Genomic DNA, 10,682 nt, shown 5'->3' on the forward strand with positions numbered 1-10,682 from the left:
CAGAGTCCTATCTGACAGAATCCTGACTTTGGCTGGAGTGATTTTTCTCCCCAGAGTACGAACTGGGTGAGTTATTTCACCTCTCAGCCTCATTTTCTGAAACTATCGAGCAATGATATTTGAGTGGCCTATTCTAGGTTCCCTTCCTGCTCCTGGGATCCTCCCATCTGTGCAGAATCAAACCTGCAGCTAATACAAACCACTGAGCTTTGTGCATCTGGAAGCATTAGTCATCTGCATATTTCAGATGTGGTTCATTGATGTGCTGAGCAAAGTTCCCATGTGAATCTGTGATTCAACCAGCAAGGACAGCAGAATCCTACAGAATCTGATTCCTGTTTAAGTTAGTACTGTAAGCTGTCCATGCTGAAAGAAAGCAGTCCATAAGAGGGAGCCTTGAGGGTCCCAGAGTGGGCACACGATGGCCTGGAGGGAGCCCCCACAATCACCTCCCTGCCACACAGAGAAGGAAAAGTCCTGGAAAGCAGAATCAAATACGAGTTTCCATTTCCACCCTGCGTTCATTTCAGCAAGTGCTCCAGATGGGATTGATGCAGACTCTCAGGAAATTGACGAATGGTTCCAGGGGGAGGATGGAATCTAAAGAAACCGTTTTTCTTCCCTTCCCTTGTACCTTGGGAGTGAGGGTTGAATTACTTTTCTGTCTTGATTCATGGCCACTGAGAAGCTGGTTAGGGCTCTCTGTCTAAATGTTTGTTTGATGTCCTTATAGCTATGGAAGGGCTGTAAGAATGGACCTTGCACTGCAGATACATTTTCTTCTCATCCAAGTGCACGTACTTCATTCAAGATGACATGACACCGTGCCCATCTGCTGGTGGAGACACCCTGTCTTGGCTGTCAAAGCCTACAACATTCCCTGTGGTGGGCCCAGCAGTATTTTATATATGTGATATATCGACCCCCTTTCTAATTATGTTCTTCAGGAAAAAAAATGTGCACATCCGACCCATAACACTGAAGGAATATGTTCTCCTGCTCTGAAAAGTAGAAAGCTCACAGTCGGTTTTCTAGCAGATCTGAGTACAGGCCAGCACCACCTGCCTGTGGGAGATAAATTGCTGATCCTTTGTAAGCAAGCCCCAGTCCCGCCCTGAGCACAGCAGCTGTTGTGGGAAGAGTGAAGGCTTGCCTGCCCTGCAAGTGGCCTGGGCAGACCTGGGTCAGGAGTCAAATGATCTGGTATCAAATCTCAATTCCACTATAAGGAAGTAAAGGTACCTGTTCATACCTAGGGATGATATGATTATGGACTTAGGTTTTCTAAGAAGACTAAAAGGGAAACCATAAACTGAAAACCACGTATAGACTGAAAACTTCTAGTCAAAAGCTGCTTATATTGTTGGATTTTCCTGATCCTCACCTGGCTCTCTGATAGCTGATACGATGCTGTATTAATCTCGCTTTTACGTTTTTCTCTGGTTTTGTGATGCTTTGCTATTCTGGGGTCTTGTGGGTCTGGGGAAGGGACTGACAACTCCTTAAGTTTCTGGAATATCAGACTCACTATGTGCCTTTGATATGCAAAGTAGCCAATCACTGTGCTACTCCACAGCCCTCCTCCTTGCAACAGGCTGCTAACCTTAGGACGCCATTCCAGTGCCCTAAGTCACCCCAGAGCCAAGTACTGAGTAAGTAGGATCCACCCCTACATTGGAATCTGCAGAGACTAGCCAAATTATACCACCCGTAATGCATTCAGCTTGCTCACTTTACTTTGCTCTCGCTTTCCTGAGAAAACCACAATAAAGGCTCTCGCCTGTGTCCACCGCCCTCCCTCTGCCTCCTGGCTGGCACTGGGTCTCCTGGTGTGACTGGCATTGTGTGAGTGCCTCCTCGTGCTCGGATCTGTGAGTATAAACTTCTACTTTCACGACAGTCATTTTCATGCCTGTATGTCTTCCCATACCTGGTTAAAACAAATCCAGGTACATTTTAAATCAGGTGCTATATATATATATATATATATATATAGCACCTGATTTAAAATGTATGTATATATGTATGTATATATGTATATGTATATATATTTTTGTTTCTAGAAAAAATAAATCCATTGAACATAAAGGGCAATGTCCTATGACTTGGGCAGAGCTGCTTCACCTCTCCAGGCAATAGGGTTGGAGGAGGTGCTTGCTCTCTGCTGCCCTTTGGAATCAGTTTGACCTGGGCTGTGAAAAACTATAAATGCCTGGGCCCCTTATTAGCATAGACATCTCAATATCTCTTGGTGTGGGTTTTTCTTTTTCTTTCTTTCCTTTTTTTTTTTTTTTTTTAAGAACACATCATATCCGTTGAATGCCCAGAAAGAACCAAGAACACCCAATATGGGTCACTTCTAAATTGTTCTCAAGCTCTAGATATTATACCAAATAAACCCAAGGGGATCATCTATATAGGAAGACATATTTAAGATGAATTAGCTATAGGAAGCTCCAAAATATTAGATCCTATAGACTAAAGAAACAACAACAAAAACACCACCACATTTACCATACCTTTGAAATGAAGTGGGAGGGAGCAAGGTTTTCCCCAAGTCTGAGCCAATTAGAAAACTGCCACACCCATTAAGTTAGGATGTTGACATGTGCTAATATGGTCTTTTGGGTTTTCTTTTTGGCCCTGAGCTATTTGATGGAAGGAGCAGCCTCGGTGATATATAATTCAGTGTCTCGTCCCTGGCCCTGGAGGCTGCTGAGATAGTTCATATAATGATTTTACTCATGAGGGAAAAATTAATTGCATCTTCCTCACCAGTTGCTCAGTGCTACAATTTCATTGGAAAAAGCCAGAATTCCCCTTAGGAGACCCAATTTCAAGTTAATATATAGTGATGCTGTGCATGGCTTTATTAATCCAGAGGAAGGGTGAATCTGGAGGTTGTGGGTTACAAACTGGAGAGGTTCATCCATGTCTGCCTGGTCCACAGGCCAGCACCCTTCTTCAGGTGCCTTCGCTAAATGTTATCCTAGAATAACCACATATGCCTCTTGGGCGCTAATAATAAAAACAAATGAGATAATGTCTTTGGAGAGATTGGAGTTCCTTGGAGAGAATTACCATAAACACACACGGGCGCATACACACCCATGTACTTTGTCTCTCTCTGTACCTTATCAGTCTGACAAATCAGAAATTGCAACAAAAAAAAAATAAAATCATAACTCTACTCCACCCGTTATCTTTAACAAATGTCATTTCTTCCCCAGGGAGCTGCTGGGAGAGTTGCTGCTAATGTCCCTGACAGGTTGCAATTAAGGAAGGATGTTTTGTTTCCTGTAGTCAGGGCAGCTATAACTCCACGTGTTCTATGGGAATGACCCCTTTTGGGGCTCAGGGAAGACCTCAGACATGTTTTCAAATGTTTGCACTCCATCAAATCCCTGTTGTGTATTCTTTTCCTTACTAATCGCTGTGGTGTTTAATTGTTAAAGCCATGTGTGTTTCAAGGGAAATTGAATCCATATGTTTCTGATTCATTTGCACTGAGTTCATCAAACTGTTGTTTTATAAGAGCTGTTTGCTGTCCAGGAAGAATCCCCAAGTGCCTCTTCATATGCTATTCGATGCTTTCAACATCTTTGAAACAGGAAGTGAAACTGCTATAAGAAGATATCTCATAGAAGGGCTTCCAAAGAATAATCCTCAGAAACAATAGGGTGAAGACTGAATTAAACCAAGTGAAGCTAGTTTCATTCATTGATCTTCATCAAGACCTTAAATGGGAAACTAAGTGAAGGTGAAAGGTTTTCCCAGATTCATTCGCTCAAAAAATATTTATTGAGTTCCTACTAAGTACCCACGTCTGCTTTTAGATGAGAGGAATAGTGCCGGGGGAAGATCAACTGTCCCCATGAAGGCATAAAGGTTTTGTAAATTCCTAATGAAGAAATTAAAGCTCTCTTATTAAGACTTACATGGTTGTGTTTATACACATAACATTTTAGAGGATTTTTTTTTTCCTGTTCTGATTTTTTCCCAATTGGAAATTACCTCTTCCTGACTTGGTGGCCTTATTTTATCACTACAAGGCCTAGATTGTCCAATCAGTGTGCACAATTTCCCCACTTCCCATGATTGGTTTAAGGGAAGGCAAACAAATTCTCAGCGAAAGCAATCAGAACTATCACAAAGGTATTTTCTAATAAAGCACTGGAATGCAGCCTTGCTTAAGGCCAACAGCACTTCTGGATTTTTAATTATAAAAACCCATTTTCTTTTTTATTTTCAGCTTAAGCTAATAGATGTCTTTTTCCTATCACTTCAATCATAAAAGCCCACACAAAGTATTATTTAATTTGATTATATGTTCTGTGCATGTAATTTATTTCATATGGTGGACAAATTTTATCCTTCCTTTGTGAATTTCCAGGTGAGGAGCTCCTTTAGGTATTGTTCAAGTTAGGTACGATATTCAGGAACCCAGACTGGTGCAAGCTGGTAAAGTAGCAATACTTAACAGAAGGTTGCTTGGACACAATCTGTGCCCTAGGTAATGCCATAGTGTGCATCCACACTGTGTAATAGCAAATTTCAAATATTTATCAAATAAACTAATGATAAGGGGTTGTGTGCAGGACCCCCAGTATGCTAAAATATAGTTCCTCTTTTCAACCAATTAAAACTGGAATGCCTTTCCTTAGGCTTCTAGTGTTATTGAGTTGCAATCAGTTGGACCCTCAGGGAAGAAAATTCTTTATGTTATAAAGCTGTGTTAAGACTGAGGAACCAAAGACATCAAAAAGCTCCCCACTCATTATGAGTTCTGATCTAAGCTCTAGCAAGGACTCTTTATATTACCTTAGGTCTCTTAAAAGATACATTCATTTTACTCCCACCATATACTTTCCTTAAGCAAAGACCTTTTTTTTGTCTAGCCCTAAAATGATGGCAATATTTCCAAAAGATTATGCAAACTGTCCCACAGAAGAACTAATAGATATGATTGAAAAGCATTTTGAAATTATGAAATCAGTCTGAAATTATTTGAAAGGCATGCTGTAGGGCTATTTCTTGCTAGTGGGTTGCTTAGGGTAGGACAGTGTTAGCAGAACAGCACAGCCCTGCCCAGGTCTCTTGGTTCCTGGCCAATATCTTGGGATCATAAATGAGAGGGTTTTCTGAACTTCAATTTTATGGAAATTCTATATCTTATCCACTTAACTTTGTTTAATAGAGTTAAATAGAGATTAGCATTTTGTAGAATAAACATGACATTGACCCAAATGTTTAAGTATAAAGGAAAGAACTATATTTGGCTTTACCATTTTGTACACAGTGTGAATATTTGTTGACTAATGGTTGATTTGTACATTGGATAAAGCAATGGATAACCAATTACCTATTTTAAGTATCCATTAACTTAGTTTTCTAAATCTGAATGGTGAAACTTAAAGGTCCTTGTTAAACACTAGCAATTTCCAAAGTCATTCCCCGCTCCTATCAACTGAGAGTAATAGTCAACTTTGCTGCATCCCTTCATCTGTAATGATTAATTTTATGGTTTAACTTAACTGGCCCATACATCAAAGGACTATGGGCACAAAATTGAATCAAGATTTCAGAAAAGGTATAAGCTACTTCCTGATGGGTAACACATGATTCATAAGACAACTGATGCATCAAGAAATGAGACAACTTTGCCTTGATCTATTCCCCATGGAATTTTAACAGAATTCCACTATGAACAGTACACCTATGTTGCCTAGGCATCTCAGAGTTCTCTTGAAATAGCTCATGTTGCTCCTCCTTCCTAATTAATTCCAATAAGGAGCAAAATCAATCAATCAATCTCACACACAGCTCTTTGTACAAAAGCTTGTTAATTTAGAGATGTAGCCAGAGAAGGAAGCAGGAACTTCCCCCTTTTCTCCAAATCTACCTCCTTGGCAGGATACTCCTTCAGTGTAAACAATATCCCCAATTTATTATTTGGAACTTCAGAACTATATTGGAAGGTGGGGTTGGGGAGTAAGACAGAGACTCAAAGAGCACTTGAGCTGTATACCTAAGGATTGGTGCAGGAAGAGTGCTTATATAGGCAAAAGAGGCAGGATTAGATTCAATAGCATGCAAATGACATTTTTAGTCAATGCAGTTTTGATTGGTGGAAAGTTTGCCAAGCACTGACTGGTCGAATTTCAATACTGGGTGTGGCTTACTGGCTTGGTTTCACTTCCTTGTAAGCTATGGAGAAGTCTGTACATGCTAAATATGCAGGGGGCACCTCTGGCTCTGGTTATTCCCAAGCCATCCAGACTGGGGTGGTATCATGTTCTTGTTCTATCAACATACTGGTGATAAAGGGAATGGCTCACCAGCTTCTGATGGACTAAGCCAAGTGTCCTGTGGAGAGGGAAGAGCTGTGATAACTAGACTGAGTCTGAGAGCATAATTCAGGTGAAAGGATAAAGAACAATTGCAGCAGCTTCAGGTATAACATGGCTCTGCCATTTTGTCAACCTTTCATCCTTTCTCTGCTATCAAAAACAGGGAATCTGTTGCTCGCTGGTCCATAGTCCCAAGGTTACATCATTAGAAATGTGGGATGATTACTAATTGCATTATTTGATGATAATGCTCAATTCCTAATGGCTTTAATACCTTTATCTGAGAAATGCACAAAACCACACCTGAGAAAAATTTTAAGTTTAACTCTCATGTCATGGCAAGAAAATAATGACAACATTCTTTAGACAGTATCCATCATCACAGAATTTGATTCCTCTCTTTTCCAACTGAGCATATTCTGTCTCATTTATGTTTATTACATTTTTACTACTAGTTCTGTTTTTCTTAAAATTGACAATTCAATCTGTCCTTTCTTACTGCTACCATCCCTTCCTCTCGTTTCTGGCTTGTAAGTGTACTGGTTAAAGGATAGTGTACTTTTCTTCATGTAGTAGACACTTTCAGGCAGACTATAGGTATTAACACACAAAGTTTTTACTAAAAATCCCTAAGGAGAGATGCAATTTCATCCACAGTTTACAGAGAAGAAAAGTGAGGAGCACAGAAGTATATGTACCTTGCCCACTCAAATGAAAGAGACAGTCATTTTTCAACTCAAACAATTTGATTCCCCAGCCCAGTTTCTAAGATAATATATAATATTGCCCCTATGGCAGTTTCTCCTTTAAAGAAATTTTTGGTGAATATCATTGAATGGAATAAATTTAAGGGGATTTTTTTCACCAGATACTAATGATTTACGAATGGAAGACTTTTGCCTGGTTGAGAACATAAATCAGCACTATTTTTAAAACATGGTCTTCATATTTTATTTGTGCTAGTTAAGGCAAGGAGTCACTTCCCCCCAATTTTGGCTTATTTATTATACTTTAAGACAAATCTTTAAACACTTCCTCTGCATCAGATAGATATCAAGCTTCACTCTCATTTTATTCTTGTTTATTTTATTCTATTTTACTTAATTTTATATCCTAGTGTTCTCTAAGGAAGGTAAAAAGGTTTAACCAGTAAAGAGTTAAAGAAACACCAGACAACAGTTTTCAGATGATGGAAGACCTAATTCTACTTAGAGAAACCTACTCTAAATTGAGCCTTAATAATTGATTTAATAATGGGTGATTGAGATGTGAATACAAAAAGTGTGGATCTGCTTTTGTTGATTTTCTCACTTTCTCAGATGTCCTGTTTGATAGCTAATACAACAAATTACATAGATGCAATCATAATGGTAAAAGAAAAAAGAAATGCCATTTTGACAACACTGACAATTACCAAATATTGTCATGTGGGGCTTGTCACCAGTAATATAACCCCATGAAAATACAAATTTTATCAGTGCACTGTTTGAACTCCAGGATTTTCACCCCATCATTAAACATGCTTAACTGTGCCAGCTAAGCCATTTGCAATTCTGTAAGATTAGTAGCAAAAGAGAGGCAGTGCCGCCTCCATGTTCCCTGAGCATGTTTGCCGGGGTGAGGCCCCCACTCCTTTATATTGTCAGGACCTTGTTCAGGACAGTCCAGTTCATCGTTTGTCTGACCTGAGCATCCAGGGAAAGGAAATCAATATACCAGAAAGCCCTTGTTCAGGAGCTACAGGAAAGGCCAGCGATGAGGCTGTGCACTGACAACCTGGCAAAGGGAGAGAAGTGTCCCTCTGGAGAGTGCCTATACGGTAGCTTCCAGTTTAAGCAGGTTTAAAATGGCCAATTGTGTTTGTAATCTTTTAAGAAAATGAGATCTTAAAAACACTCCCAATTCTAAAAACACGCCTTTTTATAAATGAGCATCCATGCATGTTTCAAACGGTTTCTTTACAAAGATACTCAGGGTCTACGTCCCCATCACAGCAGCTGTCACTGTAGCATTTGATCTACAAACCCTAATTCACTATCTAAATTTAAAAATTCCACAGAATGCATGCGGTGAAAAGGAAATGAATAGTAACTTTAAACACAGTTTGTAAATAAGACTGAGTATTCCATACCTTAATAAGTAATTTCCATTTTCAGACTTGTTTGGGGCAAATTCTCATAATGAAATCGTCAGAGGTCAGTGACAATTCAGAAAGAAGGGCATCTAGTCACCTGAAATTTAAAAGACCCATTCTTAATCTCAGTAGAATATATACATCACTAAAATCTGCATGATATTAGATTTTTCTGAATAATAAAATGAGTGATTAAAGTGAATAATAGTTAACATTAATAATTATGTTTTTACTAAATTGGTTTTATTACTGCCCAACTTACATTTACAGCTAATATAAAAACATGATAAGGTTAGATTTTAACCAGCAATAATGATAATAATATAGTAAAATCCTTGAAGGATCTTATAAACCGTAGTGTAGCTAGCCTACTGGTCGAATAATAGCCACCATATGAAATATTAACACATAGTGCACCATTTTCTCCCATCTAGAGATAGTCAGAGGGATGCTCGTTCTGGCCTCTTTCACCAAATCCTAATGGAATTTTCCTATTTGCATAGTAGTAATTAAATCTTATGAGGTGTACATCATATAGCTATATATATAAGGGAACTTAATGTATATACAAGGAAATACAAAGTTGTAATAACACTTTCCCCTCAAAAATTTTTTATAAAAGAAATATTTATCAACAGATTGCAGGTTGAATAGTGTGCTTAAATTTTAAGATAGATTATAACTATTTTAAAAGGGTGACTTTAAAAAGAATAAGTCGGAGTTGTGTGTGTTGATCAAAAAGGCATGTCATATTTTTAAGAAAAAATAAAGGTTTCACAGGAATACATGGTATATCCCATTTTCATTGAAAATAGAGTAAAAGAAAGAAGGAAGGAAATAAATGAAGAGAGAGGAAGGGAGATGGAAGGCAGGGGTGAATGAAGGGAGAGAAAAGAACTAGAAGAGAGGAGAGGAAGAGTTGAGGTGAGAAGGGGAGCCCATCTGTTTACTCCAGCACAGAAAAGTACATGGAAGTGCGCTGAGTATACTACTAGCATTATTCTAGAGATGGAATTTGAGGAGGGATAAGAGTTAATGATTTTCTAATGTTTTGTTTTACTCATTGTTCCAAGTTATTTTTTAAATAACTTTTATGATATTCGATTATTTTTTACAAAAATACAAAACCAAACAATGACAACAATAAAAACTTTCATCTGAGTTTTCTGGACTCTATAGTGCTCTGTTCCCAGACATGAAAAGGTATATAATGTGACTATTTTAGTTTTATTTTGTAAACAGATATACATTAAAAAAAAAATCAAACAGACCACTGGTTTAGAACATCAGAAAAGAAAATGATTTCCTTTGTAGGCATTTAACTTCTATTCCACTGATGATCTAGTTTTAAATGAGAAGCAAATATAATAATACTTACATTATTTTCACTATTTATAAAATACTTCCTTGTGCACCATTTAATTTAATCCTCAGAGCAAAAACTTTAGGATTATTTAATTCAGAGTAAGTAGTTAACTGCCTATAATCCTTCCCAGTTCTACATCAATAAAAATTAGATTTTGATTTGAATCTATTAGATTTATGACACAATGTTCTTTCTACTGAGGGGAAGATAGACTTCTTGTATGAATTCTGTGTGAAGAATACATTTATGGAGTATACAAAAACACCATAAGTATTACATTCTATAAATAACAAAAGAAATAATAGCATGTGATTCATGCTTGGTGTAAGTAACCTACTATAAGCAAACTGTTTTTTAACTGTTCAACAGACTTCATAAATGTCAAAAATCAAAGTCTTGGGCTCAAAAGGCAAATTTCATCAGTTGACTGGATCATGTTTGCTATTCACTATTCTTTTTTAAAAAAAAATTATTTATTTTTGCATACAAGAGCTGGGGTACAGGCCAGAAAAGCGGGGAGTGAGAGGATTCATCAGACACAGAGTGGGGAATAGAACAGGCAGACTGACTGAAATACACTGCCTAGGGGAGCAGTGGGCAAGATAGGAGAGGTCTGCTGCACCATGTGGGTGGCTCCCTGGCTGTCTGGGGATGGAACCCGTGCTGCAGAGGCTGAGGATTGCTTCATAGTGCAGTGCTTAACCCCTTGCGCCACCAAGGAGCCCTTATTCACTGTTCTTAATACAGTTTTGTATAAGTGACACCTCTGGATTCATGGCTGCAGCATTTATAGCTGGCCCCAGGCTACTGTGGTTCACTTTTGCAAATATAG

Source organism: Talpa europaea, assembly GCF_964194135.1.
Source record: "Talpa europaea genome assembly, chromosome: 14".
In the NCBI taxonomy this organism is placed as follows: domain Eukaryota; kingdom Metazoa; phylum Chordata; class Mammalia; order Eulipotyphla; family Talpidae; genus Talpa; species Talpa europaea.